Genomic DNA, 21895 nt, shown 5'->3' with positions numbered 1-21895 from the left:
GTGAGTGAACCTCACCCAGAATAAACAGTGACTCTGTACAGTTACACAGTGACCCTCACCCTGAATAAACAGTGCCTCTGTACAGTTACAAAGTGTCCCTCACCCTGAATAAACAGTGACTCTGAACAGTTACGCAGTGAGTGACCCTCACCCAGAATAGACAGTGACTCTGTACAGTTACACAGTGACCCTCACCTTGAATAAACAGTGACTCTGTACAGTTACACAGTGACACTCACCTTGAATAAACAGTGTCTCTGCAGAGTTACACAGTGACGCTCACCCTGAATGAACAGTGACTCTGTACAGTTACACAGTGACCCTCACCCTGAATAAACATTGACTCTGTACAGTTACACAGCGAGTCACCATTATCATGAATAAACAGTGACTCTGTGCAGTTACACAGTGAGTGACCCTCACCCTGAATAAACAGTGACTCTGTACAGATACACAGTGAACCTCACCCTGAATATTCAGTGACTCTGTACAGTCACACAGTGACCCTCACCCTGAATAAACAGTGACCTTGTACAGTTACAAAGTGAGTGTCCCTCACCCTGAATAAACAGTTACTCGGTACAGTTACACAGTGACCCTCACCCTGAATAATCAGTCACTCTGGACAGTTACAGAGTGAGTCACCCTCACCCTGAATAAGCAGTGACTCTGTACAGTTACACCGTGAACATCGCCCTGAATAAACAGTGACTCTGTACAATCACACAGTGACCCTCACCCTGAATAAACAGTGACTCTGTAGAGTTCCACTGTGAACCTCATACTGAACAAACAGTGACTCTCTGCAGCTACACGGTAAGTCCCCATTAGTCTGAATAAACAGTGCATCTGTACAGTTACAGTGAGTGACCCTCACTCAGAATAAACAGTGCCTCTGTACAGTTACACAGTGAGTGACCCTCACCCTGAATAAACAGTGACTCTGTACAGTTACACAGTGACCCTCACCCTGAATAAACTGTGACTCTGTACAATTACACAGTGACACGCGCCCTGAATGAACAGTGTCTCTGCACAGTTACACAGTGACGCTGACCCTGAATAGATAGTGACTCTGTGCAGTTACAGGGTGAGTGACCCTCACCCTGAATAAACAGTGACTCTGTGCAGTTACAGGGTGAGTGACCCTCACCCTGAATAAATAGTGACTCTGTACAGTTACATAGTGACCCTCACCCTGAATAAACAGTGACTCTGTACAGTTACAAAGTGTCCCTCACCCTGAATAAACAGTGACTCTGAACAGTTACACAGTGAGTGACCCTCACCCAGAATAGACAGTGACTCTGTACAGTTACATATTGACCCTCACCCTGAATAAACAGTGACTCTGTACAATTACACAGTGACACTCAGCTTGAATAAACAGTGTCTCTGCAGAGTAACACAGTGACTCTCACCCTGAATAAACAGTGACTTTCTACAGTTACACAGTGACCCTCACCCTGAATAAACAGTGACTCTGTACAGTTACACAGTGAGTGACCCTCACCCTGAATAAACAGTGACTCTGTACAGTTACACAGTGACTCTCACCCTGAATAAATAGTGACTCTGTACAGTTACAGGGTGAGTGACCCTCACCCTGAATGAACAGTGACTCTGTACATTTACACAGTGACCCTCACCCTGAATAAGCAGTGACTCTGTACAGTTACACAGTGAGTGACCCTCACCAAGAATAATCAGTGACTCAGTAGAGTTACACAGTGACCCTCACCCAAAATAAACAGTGCTCTGCACAGTTACACAGTGACGCTCACCCTGAATTAAAGTGACTCTGTACAGATACACAGGGAGTGACCCTGACCGAGAATAAACGGAGATTCTGTACAGTTACACAGAGACCCTGACCCTGAATAAACAATGAATCTGTACAGTTACACAGGTCATGACCCTCACTCTGAATAAATAGTGACTCTGTAATGTTAAACAGTGACTCTCACCCTGAATAAACAGTGAAACTGTACAGTTTCACAGTGAGTGACCCTGACCGAGAAAAAACGGAGCCTCTGTACAGTTACACAGAGACACTGACCCTGAATAAACAATGACTCTGTACAGTTACACTGGGCATGACCCTCACTCTGAATAAACAGTGACACTGTACAGTTATACAGTGACCCTCACCCTGAATAAACAGTGACTCTGTACAGTTACACAGTGTCCCTCACCCTAAATAAACAGTGACTCTGTACAGTTACACAGTGAGTGACCCTCACCCTGACTAAACAGTGACTCTGTACAGATACACAGTGAGTGACCCTGACCGAGAATAAACGGTGACTCTGTGCAGTTACACAGTCACCCTCACCCTGAATAAACAGTGTCACTGTACACTTACACATTGACCCTCACCCTGAATAAACAGTGGCTCTGTACAATTACACAGTGACACTCACCCTGAATAAACAGTGTCACTGCACAGTTACAAAGTGACCCTCACCCTGAATAAACAGTGACTCTGAACAGTTACACAGTGAGTGACCCTCACCCAGAATAAACAGTGACTCTGTACAGTTACACAGTGAGTGAACCTCACCCAGAATAAACAGTGACTCTGTACAGTTACACAGTGACCCTCACCCTGAATAAACAGTGCCTCTGTACAGTTACAAAGTGTCCCTCACCCTGAATAAACAGTGACTCTGAACAGTTACACAGTGAGTGACCCTCACCCAGAATAGACAGTGACTCTGTACAGTTACACAGTGACCCTCACCTTGAATAAACAGTGACTCTGTACAGTTACACAGTGACACTCACCTTGAATAAACAGTGTCTCTGCAGAGTTACACAGTGACGCTCACCCTGAATGAACAGTGACTCTGTACAGTTACACAGTGACCCTCACCCTGAATAAACATTGACTCTGTACAGTTACACAGCGAGTCACCATTATCATGAATAAACAGTGACTCTGTGCAGTTACACAGTGAGTGACCCTCACCCTGAATAAACAGTGACACTGTACAGTTACACAGTGACCCTCCCTCTGAATAAACAGTGACTCTATACAGTTACACAGTGAGTGACCCTCACCCTGAATAAACATTCACTCTGTACAGTTATACAGTGACCCTCACCCTGAATATTCAGTCACTCTGTACAGTTACATAGTAAGTGACCCTCACGCTAAATAAACAGTGACTCTGTTCAGTTACACAGTGACCCTCACCCTGAATATTCAGACACTCTGGACAGTTACTCAGTGAGTCACCCTCACCCTGAATGAACAGTGACTCTCACCCTGAATGAACAGTGACTCTGTACAGTTACACCGTGAACATCACCCTGAATAAACAGTGACCCTGTACAGTTACACAGTGAGTGACCCTGACCGAGAATAAACGGTGACTCTGTGCAGTTACACAGTCACCCTCACCCTGAGTAGACAGTAAGTCTGGACAGTTTCACAGTGATTCACCCTCACCCTGAATAAACAGTGTCTCTGTACACTTACACCGTGAACCTCACTTTGAATAAAAAGTGACTCTGTACAGTCACACATTGACCCTCACCCTGAATAAACAGCGACTCTGTACAGTTACACAGTGACTCTCACCCTGAATAAACAGTGACTCTGTACAGTTTCACAGTGAGTGACCCTGACCGAGAAAAAACGGAGCCTCTGTACAGTTACACAGAGACACTGACCCTGAATAAACAATGACTCTGTACAGTTACACTGGGCATGACCCTCACTCTGAATAAACAGTGACACTGTACATTTATACAGTGACCCTCACCCTGAATAAACAGTGACTCTGTACAGTTACACAGTGTCCCTCACCCTAAATAAACAGTGACTCTGTACAGTTACACAGTGAGTGACCCTCACCCTGACTAAACAGTGACTCTGTACAGATACACAGTGAGTGACCCTGACCGAGAATAAACGTTGACTCTGTGCAGTTACACAGTCACCCTCACCCTGAATAAACAGTGTCACTGTACACTTACACCGTGAACCTCACCCTGAATAAACAGTGACTCTGTACAGTCACACATTGACCCTCACCCTGAATAAACAGTGGCTCTGTACAATTACACAGTGACACTCACCCTGAATAAACAGTGTCACTGCACAGTTACAAAGTGACCCTCACCCTGAATAAACAGTGACTCTGAACAGTTACACAGTGAGTGACCCTCACCCAGAATAAACAGTGACTCTGTACAGTTACACAGTGAGTGAACCTCACCCAGAATAAACAGTGACTCTGTACAGTTACACAGTGACCCTCACCCTGAATAAACAGTGCCTCTGTACAGTTACAAAGTGTCCCTCACCCTGAATAAACAGTGACTCTGAACAGTTACGCAGTGAGTGACCCTCACCCAGAATAGACAGTGACTCTGTACAGTTACACAGTGACCCTCACCTTGAATAAACAGTGACTCTGTACAGTTACACAGTGACACTCACCTTGAATAAACAGTGTCTCTGCAGAGTTACACAGTGACGCTCACCCTGAATGAACAGTGACTCTGTACAGTTACACAGTGACCCTCACCCTGAATAAACATTGACTCTGTACAGTTACACAGCGAGTCACCATTATCATGAATAAACAGTGACTCTGTGCAGTTACACAGTGAGTGACCCTCACCCTGAATAAACAGTGACTCTGTACAGTCACACAGTGACCCTCACCCTGAATAAACAGTGACCTTGTACAGTTACAAAGTGAGTGTCCCTCACCCTGAATAAACAGTTACTCGGTACAGTTACACAGTGACCCTCACCCTGAATAATCAGTCACTCTGGACAGTTACAGAGTGAGACACCCTCACCCTGAATAAGCAGTGACTCTGTACAGTTACACCGTGAACATCGCCCTGAATAAACAGTGACTCTGTACAATCACACAGTGACCCTCACCCTGAATAAACAGTGACCCTGTACAGTTACACAGTGACCCTTACCCTGAATAAATAGTGACTCTGTAGAGTTGCACTGTGAACCTCATACTGAACAAACAGTGACTCTCTGCAGCTACACGGTAAGTCCCCATTAGTCTGAATAAACAGTGCATCTGTACAGTTACAGTGAGTGACCCTCACTCAGAATAAACAGTGCCTCTGTACAGTTACACAGTGAGTGACCCTCACCCTGAATAAACAGTGACTCTGTACAGTTACACAGTGACCCTCACCCTGAATAAACTGTGACTCTGTACAATTACACAGTGACACGCACCCTGAATGAACAGTGTCTCTGCACAGTTACACAGTGACGCTGACCCTGAATAGATAGTGACTCTGTGCAGTTACAGGGTGAGTGACCCTCACCCTGAATAAACAGTGACTCTGTGCAGTTACAGGGTGAGTGACCCTCACCCTGAATAAATAGTGACTCTGTACAGTTACATAGTGACCCTCACCCTGAATAAACAGTCCCTCTTTACAGTTACACAGTGACCCTTACCCTGAACAAACCATGACTCTGTACAGTTACACAGTGAATGACCCTCACCCAGAATAAACAGAGAATCTGTAGAGTTACACAGTGACCCTCACCCAGGACAGTGTCTCTGCACAGTTACACAGTGACCCTCACCATGAATAAACAGTGACTCTGTACAGTTACACAGTGTCCCTCACCCTAAATAAACAGTGACTCTGTACAGTTACACAGTGAGTGACCCTCACCCTGACTAAACAGTGACTCTGTACAGATACACAGTGAGTGACCCTGACCGAGAATAAACGGTGACTCTGTGCAGTTACACAGTCACCCTCACCCTGAATAAACAGTGTCACTGTACACTTACACATTGACCCTCACCCTGAATAAACAGTGGCTCTGTACAATTACACAGTGACACTCACCCTGAATAAACAGTGTCACTGCACAGTTACAAAGTGACCCTCACCCTGAATAAACAGTGACTCTGAACAGTTACACAGTGAGTGACCCTCACCCAGAATAAACAGTGACTCTGTACAGTTACACAGTGAGTGAACCTCACCCAGAATAAACAGTGACTCTGTACAGTTACACAGTGACCCTCACCCTGAATAAACAGTGCCTCTGTACAGTTACAAAGTGTCCCTCACCCTGAATAAACAGTGACTCTGAACAGTTACGCAGTGAGTGACCCTCACCCAGAATAGACAGTGACTCTGTACAGTCACACATTGACCCTCACCCTGAATAAACAGTGGCTCTGTACAATTACACAGTGACACTCACCCTGAATAAACAGTGTCACTGCACAGTTACAAAGTGACCCTCACCCTGAATAAGCAGTGACTCTGAACAGTTACACAGTGAGTGACCCTCACCCAGAATAAACAGTGACTCTGTACAGTTACACAGTGAGTGAACCTCACCCAGAATAAACAGTGACTCTGTACAGTTACACAGTGACCCTCACCCTGAATAAACAGTGCCTCTGTACAGTTACAAAGTGTCCCTCACCCTGAATAAACAGTGACTCTGAACAGTTACACAGTGAGTGACCCTCACCCAGAATAGACAGTGACTCTGTACAGTTACACAGTGACCCTCACCTTGAATAAACAGTGACTCTGTACAGTTACACAGTGACACTCACCTTGAATAAACAGTGTCTCTGCAGAGTTACACAGTGACGCTCACCCTGAATGAACAGTGACTCTGTACAGTTACACAGTGACCCTCACCCTGAATAAACATTGACTCTGTACAGTTACACAGCGAGTCACCATTATCATGAATAAACAGTGACTCTGTGCAGTTACACAGTGAGTGACCCTCACCCTGAATAAACAGTGACACTGTACAGTTACACAGTGACCCTCCCTCTGAATAAACAGTGACTCTATACAGTTACACAGTGAGTGACCCTCACCCTGAATAAACATTCACTCTGTACAGTTATACAGTGACCCTCACCCTGAATATTCAGTCACTCTGTACAGTTACATAGTAAGTGACCCTCACGCTAAATAAACAGTGACTCTGTTCAGTTACACAGTGACCCTCACCCTGAATATTCAGACACTCTGGACAGTTACTCAGTGAGTCACCCTCACCCTGAATGAACAGTGACTCTCACCCTGAATGAACAGTGACTCTGTACAGTTACACCGTGAACATCACCCTGAATAAACAGTGACCCTGTACAGTTACACAGTGAGTGACCCTGACCGAGAATAAACGGTGACTCTGTGCAGTTACACAGTCACCCTCACCCTGAGTAGACAGTAAGTCTGGACAGTTTCACAGTGATTCACCCTCACCCTGAATAAACAGTGTCTCTGTACACTTACACCGTGAACCTCACTTTGAATAAAAAGTGACTCTGTACAGTCACACATTGACCCTCACCCTGAATAAACAGCGACTCTGTACAGTTACACAGTGACTCTCACCCTGAATAAACAGTGACTCTGTACAGTTTCACAGTGAGTGACCCTGACCGAGAAAAAACGGAGCCTCTGTACAGTTACACAGAGACACTGACCCTGAATAAACAATGACTCTGTACAGTTACACTGGGCATGACCCTCACTCTGAATAAACAGTGACACTGTACATTTATACAGTGACCCTCACCCTGAATAAACAGTGACTCTGTACAGTTACACAGTGTCCCTCACCCTAAATAAACAGTGACTCTGTACAGTTACACAGTGAGTGACCCTCACCCTGACTAAACAGTGACTCTGTACAGATACACAGTGAGTGACCCTGACCGAGAATAAACGTTGACTCTGTGCAGTTACACAGTCACCCTCACCCTGAATAAACAGTGTCACTGTACACTTACACCGTGAACCTCACCCTGAATAAACAGTGACTCTGTACAGTCACACATTGACCCTCACCCTGAATAAACAGTGGCTCTGTACAATTACACAGTGACACTCACCCTGAATAAACAGTGTCACTGCACAGTTACAAAGTGACCCTCACCCTGAATAAACAGTGACTCTGAACAGTTACACAGTGAGTGACCCTCACCCAGAATAAACAGTGACTCTGTACAGTTACACAGTGAGTGAACCTCACCCAGAATAAACAGTGACTCTGTACAGTTACACAGTGACCCTCACCCTGAATAAACAGTGCCTCTGTACAGTTACAAAGTGTCCCTCACCCTGAATAAACAGTGACTCTGAACAGTTACGCAGTGAGTGACCCTCACCCAGAATAGACAGTGACTCTGTACAGTTACACAGTGACCCTCACCTTGAATAAACAGTGACTCTGTACAGTTACACAGTGACACTCACCTTGAATAAACAGTGTCTCTGCAGAGTTACACAGTGACGCTCACCCTGAATGAACAGTGACTCTGTACAGTTACACAGTGACCCTCACCCTGAATAAACATTGACTCTGTACAGTTACACAGCGAGTCACCATTATCATGAATAAACAGTGACTCTGTGCAGTTACACAGTGAGTGACCCTCACCCTGAATAAACAGTGACTCTGTACAGTCACACAGTGACCCTCACCCTGAATAAACAGTGACCTTGTACAGTTACAAAGTGAGTGTCCCTCACCCTGAATAAACAGTTACTCGGTACAGTTACACAGTGACCCTCACCCTGAATAATCAGTCACTCTGGACAGTTACAGAGTGAGACACCCTCACCCTGAATAAGCAGTGACTCTGTACAGTTACACCGTGAACATCGCCCTGAATAAACAGTGACTCTGTACAATCACACAGTGACCCTCACCCTGAATAAACAGTGACCCTGTACAGTTACACAGTGACCCTTACCCTGAATAAATAGTGACTCTGTAGAGTTGCACTGTGAACCTCATACTGAACAAACAGTGACTCTCTGCAGCTACACGGTAAGTCCCCATTAGTCTGAATAAACAGTGCATCTGTACAGTTACAGTGAGTGACCCTCACTCAGAATAAACAGTGCCTCTGTACAGTTACACAGTGAGTGACCCTCACCCTGAATAAACAGTGACTCTGTACAGTTACACAGTGACCCTCACCCTGAATAAACTGTGACTCTGTACAATTACACAGTGACACGCACCCTGAATGAACAGTGTCTCTGCACAGTTACACAGTGACGCTGACCCTGAATAGATAGTGACTCTGTGCAGTTACAGGGTGAGTGACCCTCACCCTGAATAAACAGTGACTCTGTGCAGTTACAGGGTGAGTGACCCTCACCCTGAATAAATAGTGACTCTGTACAGTTACATAGTGACCCTCACCCTGAATAAACAGTCCCTCTTTACAGTTACACAGTGACCCTTACCCTGAACAAACCATGACTCTGTACAGTTACACAGTGAATGACCCTCACCCAGAATAAACAGAGAATCTGTAGAGTTACACAGTGACCCTCACCCAGGACAGTGTCTCTGCACAGTTACACAGTGACCCTCACCATGAATAAACAGCGACTCTGTACACTTACACCGTGAACCTCACTTTGAATAAAAAGTGACTCTGTACAGTCACACATTGACCCTCACCCTGAATAAACAGCGACTCTGTACAGTTACACAGTGACTCTCACCCTGAATAAACAGTGACTCTGTACAGTTTCACAGTGAGTGACCCTGACCGAGAAAAAACGGAGCCTCTGTACAGTTACACAGAGACACTGACCCTGAATAAACAATGACTCTGTACAGTTACACTGGGCATGACCCTCACTCTGAATAAACAGTGACACTGTACAGTTATACAGTGACCCTCACCCTGAATAAACAGTGACTCTGTACAGTTACACAGTGTCCCTCACCCTAAATAAACAGTGACTCTGTACAGTTACACAGTGAGTGACCCTCACCCTGACTAAACAGTGACTCTGTACAGATACACAGTGAGTGACCCTGACCGAGAATAAACGTTGACTCTGTGCAGTTACACAGTCACCCTCACCCTGAATAAACAGTGTCACTGTACACTTACACCGTGAACCTCACCCTGAATAAACAGTGACTCTGTACAGTCACACATTGACCCTCACCCTGAATAAACAGTGGCTCTGTACAATTACACAGTGACACTCACCCTGAATAAACAGTGTCACTGCACAGTTACAAAGTGACCCTCACCCTGAATAAACAGTGACTCTGAACAGTTACACAGTGAGTGACCCTCACCCAGAATAAACAGTGACTCTGTACAGTTACACAGTGAGTGAACCTCACCCAGAATAAACAGTGACTCTGTACAGTTACACAGTGACCCTCACCCTGAATAAACAGTGCCTCTGTACAGTTACAAAGTGTCCCTCACCCTGAATAAACAGTGACTCTGAACAGTTACGCAGTGAGTGACCCTCACCCAGAATAGACAGTGACTCTGTACAGTTACACAGTGACCCTCACCTTGAATAAACAGTGACTCTGTACAGTTACACAGTGACACTCACCTTGAATAAACAGTGTCTCTGCAGAGTTACACAGTGACGCTCACCCTGAATGAACAGTGACTCTGTACAGTTACACAGTGACCCTCACCCTGAATAAACATTGACTCTGTACAGTTACACAGCGAGTCACCATTATCATGAATAAACAGTGACTCTGTGCAGTTACACAGTGAGTGACCCTCACCCTGAATAAACAGTGACTCTGTACAGTCACACAGTGACCCTCACCCTGAATAAACAGTGACCTTGTACAGTTACAAAGTGAGTGTCCCTCACCCTGAATAAACAGTTACTCGGTACAGTTACACAGTGACCCTCACCCTGAATAATCAGTCACTCTGGACAGTTACAGAGTGAGTCACCCTCACCCTGAATAAGCAGTGACTCTGTACAGTTACACCGTGAACATCGCCCTGAATAAACAGTGACTCTGTACAATCACACAGTGACCCTCACCCTGAATAAACAGTGACCCTGTACAGTTACACAGTGACCCTTACCCTGAATAAACAGTGACTCTGTAGAGTTGCACTGTGAACCTCATACTGAACAAACAGTGACTCTCTGCAGCTACACGGTAAGTCCCCATTAGTCTGAATAAACAGTGCATCTGTACAGTTACAGTGAGTGACCCTCACTCAGAATAAACAGTGCCTCTGTACAGTTACACAGTGAGTGACCCTCACCCTGAATAAACAGTGACTCTGTACAGTTACACAGTGACCCTCACCCTGAATAAACTGTGACTCTGTACAATTACACAGTGACACGCACCCTGAATGAACAGTGTCTCTGCACAGTTACACAGTGACGCTGACCCTGAATAGATAGTGACTCTGTGCAGTTACAGGGTGAGTGACCCTCACCCTGAATAAACAGTGACTCTGTGCAGTTACAGGGTGAGTGACCCTCACCCTGAATAAATAGTGACTCTGTACAGTTACATAGTGACCCTCACCCTGAATAAACAGTCCCTCTTTACAGTTACACAGTGACCCTTACCCTGAACAAACCATGACTCTGTACAGTTACACAGTGAATGACCCTCACCCAGAATAAACAGAGAATCTGTAGAGTTACACAGTGACCCTCACCCAGGACAGTGTCTCTGCACAGTTACACAGTGACCCTCACCATGAATAAACAGCGACTCTGTACAGTTACACAGTGTCCGTCAGCCTGAATAAACAGTGACTCTTTACAGTTACACTATGAACCTCACACTGAACAGTAACTCTGTACAGCTACACAGTGAGTCAGCATCAACCTGAATAAACAGTGCCTCTGTACAGTTACACAGTGAGTGACCCTCACCCTGAATAAACAGTGCCTCTGTACAGTTACACAGAGACCCTGACCCTGAATAAACAATGACTCTGTACAGTTACACAGTGAGTGACCATCACACTCAATAAACAGTGACACTGTACAGTTACACAGTGACCCTCCCTCTGAATAAACAGTGACTCTATACAGTTACACAGTGAGTGACCCTCACCCTGAATAAACATTCACTCTGTACAGTTATACAGTGACCCTCACCCTGAATATTCAGTCACTCTGTACAGTTACATAGTAAGTGACCCTCACGCTAAATAAACAGTGACTCTGTTCAGTTACACAGTGACCCTCACCCTGAATAAACAGTGACCCTGTACAGTTACACAGTGAGTGACCCTGACCGAGAATAAACGGTGACTCTGTGCAGTTACACAGTCACCCTCACCCTGAGTAGACAGTAAGTCTGGACAGTTTCACAGTGATTCACCCTCACCCTGAATAAACAGTGTCTCTGTACACTTACACCGTGAAACTCACTTTGAATAAAAAGTGACTCTGTACAGTCACACAGAGACCCTGACCCTGAATAAACAGTGACACTGTACAGTTATACAGTGACCCTCACCCTGAATAAACAGAGACTCTGTACACTTACACAGTGTCCCTCACCCTGAATAAACAGTGACTCTGTACAGTTACAAAGTGTCCCTCACCCTGAATAAACAGTGACTCTGTACAATTACACAGTGACACTCAGCTTGAATAAACAGTGTTTCTGCAGAGTAACACAGTGACGCTCACCCTGAATAAACAGTGACTTTCTACAGTTACACAGTGACCCTCACCCTGAATAAACAGTGACTCTGTACAGTTACACAGTGAGTGACCCTCACCCTGAATAAACAGTGACTCTGTACAGTTACACAGTGACTCTCACCCTGAATAAATAGTGACTCTGTACAGTTACAGGGTGAGTGACCCTCACCCTGAATGAACAGTGACTCTGTACATTTACACAGTGACCCTCACCCTGAATAAACAGTGACTCTGTACAGTTACACAGTGAGTGACCCTCACCAAGAATAATCAGTGACTCAGTAGAGTTACACAGTGACCCTCACCCAAAATAAACAGTGCTCTGCACAGTTACACAGTGACGCTCACCCTGAATTAAAGTGACTCTGTACAGATACACAGGGAGTGACCCTGACCGAGAATAAACGGAGATTCTGTACAGTTACACAGTGACCCTCATCCTGAATAAACAATGACTCTGTACAGTTCCACAGTGACTCTCCTTCTGAATAAACAATGACTCTGTACAGTTACAAAGTGTCCCTCACCCTGAATAAACAGTGACTCTGAACAGTTACACAGTCAGTGACCCTCACCCAGAATAAACAGTGACTATACAGTTACACAGTGACACTCACCTTGAATAAACAGTGTCTCTGCAGAGTTACACAGTGACACTCACCCTGAATGAACAGTGACTCTGTACAGTTACACAGTGAGTGACCCTCACCCTGAATGAACAGTGACTCTGTACAGTTACACAGTGACCCTCATCCTGAATAAACAGTGACTCTGTACAGTTACACAGCGAGTCACCATTAGCATGAATAAACAGTGACTCCGTACAGTTACACAGTGAGTGACCCTCACCCTGAATAAACAGTGTCTCTGTACACTTACACCGTGACCCTCACCCTGAATAAACAGTGACTCTGTACACTCACACAGTTACCCTCACCCTGAATAAACAGTGACCCTGTACAGTTACACAGTGAGTGTCCCTCACCCTGAATAACCAGTTACTCGGTACAGTTACACAGTGACCCTCATCCTGAATAAACAGGGACTCTGTACATTTTCATAGTGAGTGATCCTCACCGAGAATAAACAGTGACTCTGTACAGTTAGACAGTGACCCTCACCCTGAATAAACAGTGTCTCTGCACAGTTACACACTGTCGCTCACCCTGAATAAACAGTGACTCTGTACATTTACACAGTGAGTGATCCTCATCGAGAATAAACAGTGACTCTGCACAGTTACACAGTGACCCTCACCCTGAATAATCAGTTACTCTGGACAGTTACAGAGTGAGTCACCCTCACCCTGAATGAACAGTGACTCTGTACAGTTACACCGTGAACATCGCCCTGAATAAACAGTGACTCTGTACAATCACACAGTCACCCTCACCCTGAATAAACAGTGCCTCTGTACAGTTACACAGTGACACTCACCCTGAATAAACAGTGTCACTGCACAGTTACAAAGTGACCCTCACCCTGAATAAACAGTGACTCTGAACAGTTACACAGTGAGTGACCCTCACCCAGAATAAACAGTGACTCTGTACAGTTACACAGTGAGTGAACCTCACCCAGAATAAACAGTGACTCTGTACAGTTACACAGTGACCCTCACCCTGAATAAACAGTGCCTCTGTACAGTTACAAAGTGTCCCTCACCCTGAATAAACAGTGACTCTGAACAGTTACGCAGTGAGTGACCCTCACCCAGAATAGACAGTGACTCTGTACAGTTACACAGTGACCCTCACCTTGAATAAACAGTGACTCTGTACAGTTACACAGTGACACTCACCTTGAATAAACAGTGTCTCTGCAGAGTTACACAGTGACGCTCACCCTGAATGAACAGTGACTCTGTACAGTTACACAGTGACCCTCACCCTGAATAAACATTGACTCTGTACAGTTACACAGCGAGTCACCATTATCATGAATAAACAGTGACTCTGTGCAGTTACACAGTGAGTGACCCTCACCCTGAATAAACAGTGACTCTGTACAGATACACAGTGAACCTCACCCTGCATATTCAGTGACTCTGTACAGTCACACAGTGACCCTCACCCTGAATAAACAGTCACTCTGGACAGTTACAGAGTGAGTCACCCTCACCCTGAATAAGCAGTGACTCTGTACAGTTACACCGTGAACATCGCCCTGAATAAACAGTGACTCTGTACAATCACACAGTGACCCTCACCCTGAATAAACAGTGACCCTGTACAGTTACACAGTGACCCTTACCCTGAATAAACAGTGACTCTGTAGAGTTGCACTGTGAACCTCATACTGAACAAACAGTGACTCTCTGCAGCTACACGGTAAGTCCCCATTAGTCTGAATAAACAGTGCATCTGTACAGTTACAGTGAGTGACCCTCACTCAGAATAAACAGTGCCTCTGTACAGTTACACAGTGAGTGACCCTCACCCTGAATAAACAGTGACTCTGTACAGTTACACAGTGACCCTCACCCTGAATAAACTGTGACTCTGTACAATTACATAGTGACACGCACCCTGAATGAACAGTGTCTCTGCACAGTTACACAGTGACGCTGACCCTGAATAAACAGTGACTCTGTGCAGTTACAGGGTGAGTGACCCTCACCCTGAATAAATAGTGACTCTGTACAGTTACATAGTGACCCTCACCCTGAATAAACAGTCCCTCTTTACAGTTACACAGTGACCCTTACCCTGAACAAACCATGACTCTGTAAAGTTACACAGTGAATGACCCTCACCCAGAATAAACAGAGAATCTGTAGAGTTACACAGTGACCCTCACCCAGGACAGTGTCTCTGCACAGTTACACAGTGACCCTCACCCTGAATAAACAGCGACTCTGTACAGTTACACAGTGTCCGTCAGCCTGAATAAACAGTGACTCTTTACAGTTACACTATGAACCTCACACTGAACAGTAACTCTGTACAGCTACACAGTGAGTCAGCATCAACCTGAATAAACAGTGCCTCTGTACAGTTACACAGTGAGTGACCCTCACCCTGAATAAACAGTGACTCTGTACAGTTTGACAGAGAGTGACCCTGACCGAGAATAAACGGTGACTCTGTACAGTTACACAGAGACCCTGACCCTGAATAAACAATGACTCTGTACAGTTACACAGTGAGTGACCATCACACTCAATAAACAGTGACACTGTACAGTTACACAGTGACCCTCCCCTGAATAAACAGTGACTCTATACAGTTACACAGTGAGTGACCCTCACCCTGAATAAACATTCACTCTGTACAGTTATACAGTGACCCTCACCCTGAATATTCAGTCACTCTGTACAGTTACATAGTAAGTGACCCTCACGCTAAATAAACAGTGACTCTGTTCAGTTACACAGTGACCCTCACCCTGAATATTCAGACACTCTGGACAGTTACTCAGTGAGTCACCCTCACCCTGAATGAACAGTGACTCTCACCCTGAATGAACAGTGACTCTGTACAGTTACACCGTGAACATCACCCTGAATAAACAGTGACCCTGTACAGTTACACAGTGAGTGACCCTGACCGAGAATAAACGGTGACTCTGTGCAGTTACACAGTCACCCTCACCCTGAGTAGACAGTAAGTCTGGACAGTTTCACAGTGATTCACCCTCACCCTGAATAAACAGTGTCTCTGTACACTTACACCGTGAACCTCACTTTGAATAAAAAGTGACTCTGTACAGTCACACATTGACCCTCACCCTGAATAAACAGCGACTCTGTACAGTTACACAGTGACTCTCACCCTGAATAAACAGTGACTCTGTACAGTTATACAGTGACCCTCACCCTGAATAAACAGTGACTCTGTACAGTTATACAGTGACCCTCACCCTGAATAAACAGTGACTCTGTACAGTTACACACTGAGTGACCATTACCCTGAATAACCAGTGACTCTGTACAGTTTCACAGTGAATGACCCTCACGCAAAATAAACAGTGACTCTGTACAGTTTCACAGTGAGTGACCCTCACCGAGAATAAACGGTGACACTGTACAGTTACACAGTGACCCTCACCCTGAATACACAGTGACTCTGGACAGTTACACAGTGAGTCACCCTCACCCTGAACAAACAGTGAATCTGTACAATTACACAGTGACCCTCACCCTGAATAAATAGTGTCTCTGTACAGTTTCATAGTGAGTGATCCTGACCAAGAATAAACGGTGACTCTGTACAGTTACACAGTCACCCTTACCCTGAATAAACAGTGCCTCTGTACAGTTACAAAGTGAGGGACCCTAACCCTGAATAAACTGAGACTCTGTACAGTTACACATTGAGTGACCCTCACCCTGAATAAACAGTGAATCCGTGCAGTTACACAGTGAAACTCACCCTGAATAAACAGTGACTCTGTACAGTAAAACAGTGACTCTCACCCTAAATAAACAGTGACTCTGTACATTTATACAGTGACCCACACCCTGAATAAACAGTCTCTCGGCACAGTTACACAGTGACGCTCACACTGAATAAATAGTCACTCTGTACAGTTACACAGTGAGTGACCCTCACCCTGAATAAACAGTGACTCTGTATAGTTACACAGGGCATGACCCTCACCCTGAATAAACAGTGTTCTGTACAGTTACACTGTGACCCTCGCCCTGTATAAACAGTGACTTTGTACAGTCAGACAGTGACCCTCACCCTGAATAAGCAGTGACTCTGTACAGTTACACAGTGACCCTCACCCTGAATAAACAGTGACTCTGCAAAGTTACCTAGTGAGTGACCCTCACCGTGAATAAGCAGTGACTCTGTACAGTTCCACAGTGACCCTCACCCTGAATAAACAGTGACTCTGTACAGTTACACAGTGAGTGACCCTCAACCCTGAATAAACAGTGACTCTGTACAGTTTCACAGTGAGTGACCCTCACCGAGAATAAACGGTGACACTGTACAGTTACACAGTGACCCTCACCCTGAATAAACAGTGACTCTGGACAGTTACACAGTGAGTCACCCTCCCCCTGAACAAACAGTGACTCTGGACAGTTACACAGTGAGTCACCCTCACCCTGAACAAACAGTGACTCTGTACAGTCACATAGTGGCCCTCACCCTGAATATACAGTGACCCTGCACAGATACACAGTGACGCTCACCCTGAATAAATAGTCACTCTGTACAGTTACACAGTGAGTGACCCTCACCCTGAATAAACAGTGAATCTGTAAAATTACACAGTGACCCTCACCCTGAATAAACAGTGACTCTGTACAGTTACACATTGACCCTCACCCTGAATAAACAGTGACTCTGTACAGTTTCATAGTGAGTGACCCTGACCAAGAATAAACGGTGACTCTGTACAGTTACACAGTCACCCTCACCCTGAATAAACAGTGCCTCTGTACAGTTACACAGTGAGGGACCCTAACCCTGAATAAACTGAGACTCTGTACAGTTACACATTGAGTGACCCTCACCCTGAATAAACAGTGAATCCGTGCAGTTACACAGTGAAACTCACCCTGAATAAACAGTGACTCTGTACAGTAAAACAGTGACTCTCACCCTAAATAAACAGTGACTCTGTACATTTATACAGTGACCCTCACCCTGAATAAACATTCTCTCGGCACAGTTACACAGTGACGCTCACACTGAATAAATAGTCACTCTGTACAGTTACACAGTGAGTGACCCTCACCCTGAATAAACAGTGACTCTGTACAATTACACAGAGACCCACACCCTGAATAAACAGTGACTCTGTACAGTTACACAGTGACCCTCACCCTGAATAAACAGTGGCTCTGTACATCACACTGTGACCCTCACCCTGAATAAACAGTGACTCTGTATAGTTACACAGGGCATGACCCTCACCCTGAATAAACAGTGTTCTGTACAGTTACACAGTGACCCTCGCCCTGTATAAACAGTGACTTTGTACAGTCACACAGTGACCCTCACCCTGAATAAGCAGTGACTCTGTACAGTTACACAGTGACCATCACCCTGACTAAACAGTGACTCTGCAAAGTTACATAGTGAGTGATCCTCACCCTGTATAAGCAGTGACTCTGTACAGTTCCACAGTGACCATCACCCTGAATAAACAGTGACTCTGTACAGTTACACAGTGACCCTCACCCTGAATAAACAGTGACTCTGTACAGTTATACGGTGACTGACTCTCACCCTGAATAAACAGTGACTCTGTCCAGTTACACAGTGCCCCTCACCCGGAATAAATAGTGACTCTGTCCAGTTACACAGTGACCCTAACCCTGAATAAAGAGGTCCTTCTGCAACTGTACAGGGCCCTGGTGAGACAACACCTGGATTATTGTGTGCAGTTTTGGTCTCCAAATTTGAGGAAGGACATTCTTGCTATTGAGGGAGTGCAGCGTAGGTTCACGAGGTTAATTCCCGGGATGGCGGGACTGTCATATCTTGAAAGATTGGAGCGACTGGGCTTGCATACTCTGGAATTTAGAAGGCTTAGAAGGGTTCTTATTGAAAGATATAAGATTATTAAGGGATTGGGAACGCTGGAGGCAGGAACGATATTCCCGCTGACGGGTGAGTCCAGACCCAAAGGCCACAATTTAAGAATAAGGGGTAGGCCATTTAGAACGGAGTTGAGGAAAAGCTTTTTCACCCAGAGAGTGGTGAATATATGTAATACTCTGCCCCAGAAGGCTGTGAAGGCCAAGTCTCTGGATGCTTTCAAGAAAGAGATGGATAGAGCTCTTAAAGATAGCGGAATCAAAGTTTATGAGGATAAGGCAGGAACTGGATACTGACTGTGGATGATCAGCCATGATCAGACTGAGTGGCGGTGCTGGCTCGAAGGGCCGAATGGCTGACGCCTGCACCTGTTATCTATTGTCTATTGAATAAACAGTGACTCTGCACAGTTACACAGTGACCCTCACCCTGAATCAACTGTGACTCTGTACAGTTACACAGTGACCCTCACCCTGAATAAACAGTGACTCTGTACAGTTACAAAGTGACCCTCACCCTGAATAAACAGTGACTCTGTACAGTTACACAGTGAGAAACCCTCACCCTGAATAAACAGTGACTCTGTACAGTTACACAGTGAGAGACCCTCACCCTGAATAAACAGTGACTCTGTACAGTTACACAGTGAGTGACCCTCACCCTGAATAAACAGTGACTCTGTACAGTTACATAGTGACCCTCACTCTGAATAAACAGTGACTCGGTACAGTTACACAGTGAGTGACCCTCACCCTGAATAAACAGTGACTCTGTACAGTTACACAGTGACCCTCAGCCTGAATAAACAGTGACTCTGTACAGTTACACAGAGCGTGACCATCAGCCTGAATAAATAGTGACTCTGTACAGTTACACAGAGCGTGACCATCAGCCTGAATAAATAGTGACTCTGTACAGTTACACAGGGCGCAACCCTCAGCCTGATGAACACAGCCCAGGACTTGTGGGTGAAAATCACAGGGAGTGTCTGGACAATTTGGGGAGGATCATGAGGAGCCCGGCAGGCTGTAAACGAATACGTGGTGGCCCTGTGCAGCCCTCAGCGATGGCGGGAGGGAGCCCTGTGGGAACCTGCCTGTGATACCTGCTCTTTGTGATTGTTCGTCAAATGACGGGCTGCCTAGTATTGAAATCAATTCAGTATCAGTGACTCTGGACTGGCAGCTTCCTCTGATAAAGATGACAGGTGGAATTACACACGGGGGATAAGATTCACACTCTACAGATGTCTCAGTGCTCAGACATCTTTTCAGAAAATAGTTTTTGGAACCGTCTTTATCTCTAGTAGTATAGAATTTATCAGCTATGATCTCATCCTTTCTAAAAGCATATTCCGTTTCATCCCAGCAAGTATAGAATTTGTAGTGTATGATCTCACCCTGTCTCTGTAGCCTTTGTCCCCACCTTCCTTTTCATCCCTGGAATTTTTAAAGACAAGAGATTGTGCCGCCGTTGGCAGTCCGTGGTCTCTCTCTCTCACACACACACACACACACACACACACACACATACACACACAAAATGCTGGAGGATCTCAGCAGCTCAGGCAGCATCTACAGAAGGGGAGAGAGAGGGAGAGTCGATGTTTTCGGGCCGAGACCCAACATCGGGACAGGTCTGGGTTCCTGACAAAGGGTGTCCTCCCGAAATACTCACTCTTTATTCCTTCCCGTAAGTCCGTGGGCCCCTTGGTTAATAGATGGATAGGTTATTGATCCCAAAGGAAATTGCAGTGTCACAGCAGCATTACAAGCACAGAGATTTACAAATATTAGAAGAGAAGTATAAAAGAATTTTTAAAAAGTTACCTCAAAAAGTCTAACAGGAGGGGGTCACCACTTCCCCCGCTGTAGGTTGACTCATTATAGAGCCTAATGGCCAAGGGTAAAAATGACCTCGTATCGCGCTCTTTGGAGCAGTGCAGTTGTCTTAGTCTGTTACTAAAAGTGCTCCTCTGTTCAGCCAAGGTGGCATGCAGAGGGTGAAAACACTGTCCAGAATTGCCAGGATTTTCCGCGTGGTTCCTTGTTCTATCACAGCCTCCAGTGTGTCCAGTTTGACTCCTCTAACAGACCCAGCCTTTCTAATCAGTTTATTCAGCCTGTTGGCATCATCCGTGTTGGTGCCACTGCCCCAGCACACCACCGCATAGAAGATTGTACTGGCCACAACAGACTGGTAGAACGTGTGAAGGAGAGGATTTGCGGCGTAGGGAAGGTTGGGAGGCCCTGCTTAGATGCTGCCTGGGCTGCTGAATTCCTCCAGCATTTTGTGTGTGTGTTTGTTCTGGTCCAGATTCACAATTCCTGACTTCACTCTTTCCACACAGCCTCCTCCCCACGCTCCTTTTCGTCTGCGGAAGTGCCGAATTCACCGTGGCTGGCCTCGCCCCTCCTGCGCGGCCCCCGCGCTCGGACTCTGAATGGTTTACTGACGGAGACGGCCCAGGCGCAGCAAAGCTCCCGGCTCGCACAAGGCTGACCACACACTCGGCAAGGGACGCCCCGACGGGGAGGGGGGGGAGTCGCTCTGCTCGCCCGGTTCCAGCGGTTTAATTCGAAAACCTGGCTGTGCTGCCTGGGAAATTAAGGATCGTCGTGTCGGTCTGTGGCCTCCCCTCTCGTGCCAGGGTGAGGCCACCCTCAGGGTGGAGGAACAACACCTTATTTTCTGTCTGGGTAGCCCCGCCCCCCCCCCCCAGCCTAATGGCATGAACAGTGAACAAAACTTCCTCCCTCCGACCTTTTACCTCTTCCCACCTGCCTCTCACCTCCCCCTGGGTCCCCTCCTCCTTCCCTCTCTCCCATGGTCCCCTCTCCTCTCCGGTCAGATTCCTTCCTCTCCAGCCCTTGACCTTTCCCACCCAGCCGGCTTCACCCATCACCATCCAGCCACCC

At 45.9% G+C, this 21895-nt stretch overlaps 1 protein-coding gene across 5 annotated transcripts in view; it reads right to left on the bottom strand.

Annotated features, from left to right (window-relative positions):
- LOC140189039 (latent-transforming growth factor beta-binding protein 3-like) overlaps positions 1-21895 on the bottom strand; it is a 407830-nt gene that overhangs the window by 306487 nt on the left and 79448 nt on the right. The window lies entirely within an intron of this gene.

This window comes from Mobula birostris, chromosome 28, assembly GCF_030028105.1.
Source record: "Mobula birostris isolate sMobBir1 chromosome 28, sMobBir1.hap1, whole genome shotgun sequence".
Lineage (NCBI taxonomy): Eukaryota > Metazoa > Chordata > Chondrichthyes > Myliobatiformes > Myliobatidae > Mobula > Mobula birostris.
This window is presented reverse-complemented; position numbering and strand designations above follow the sequence as displayed.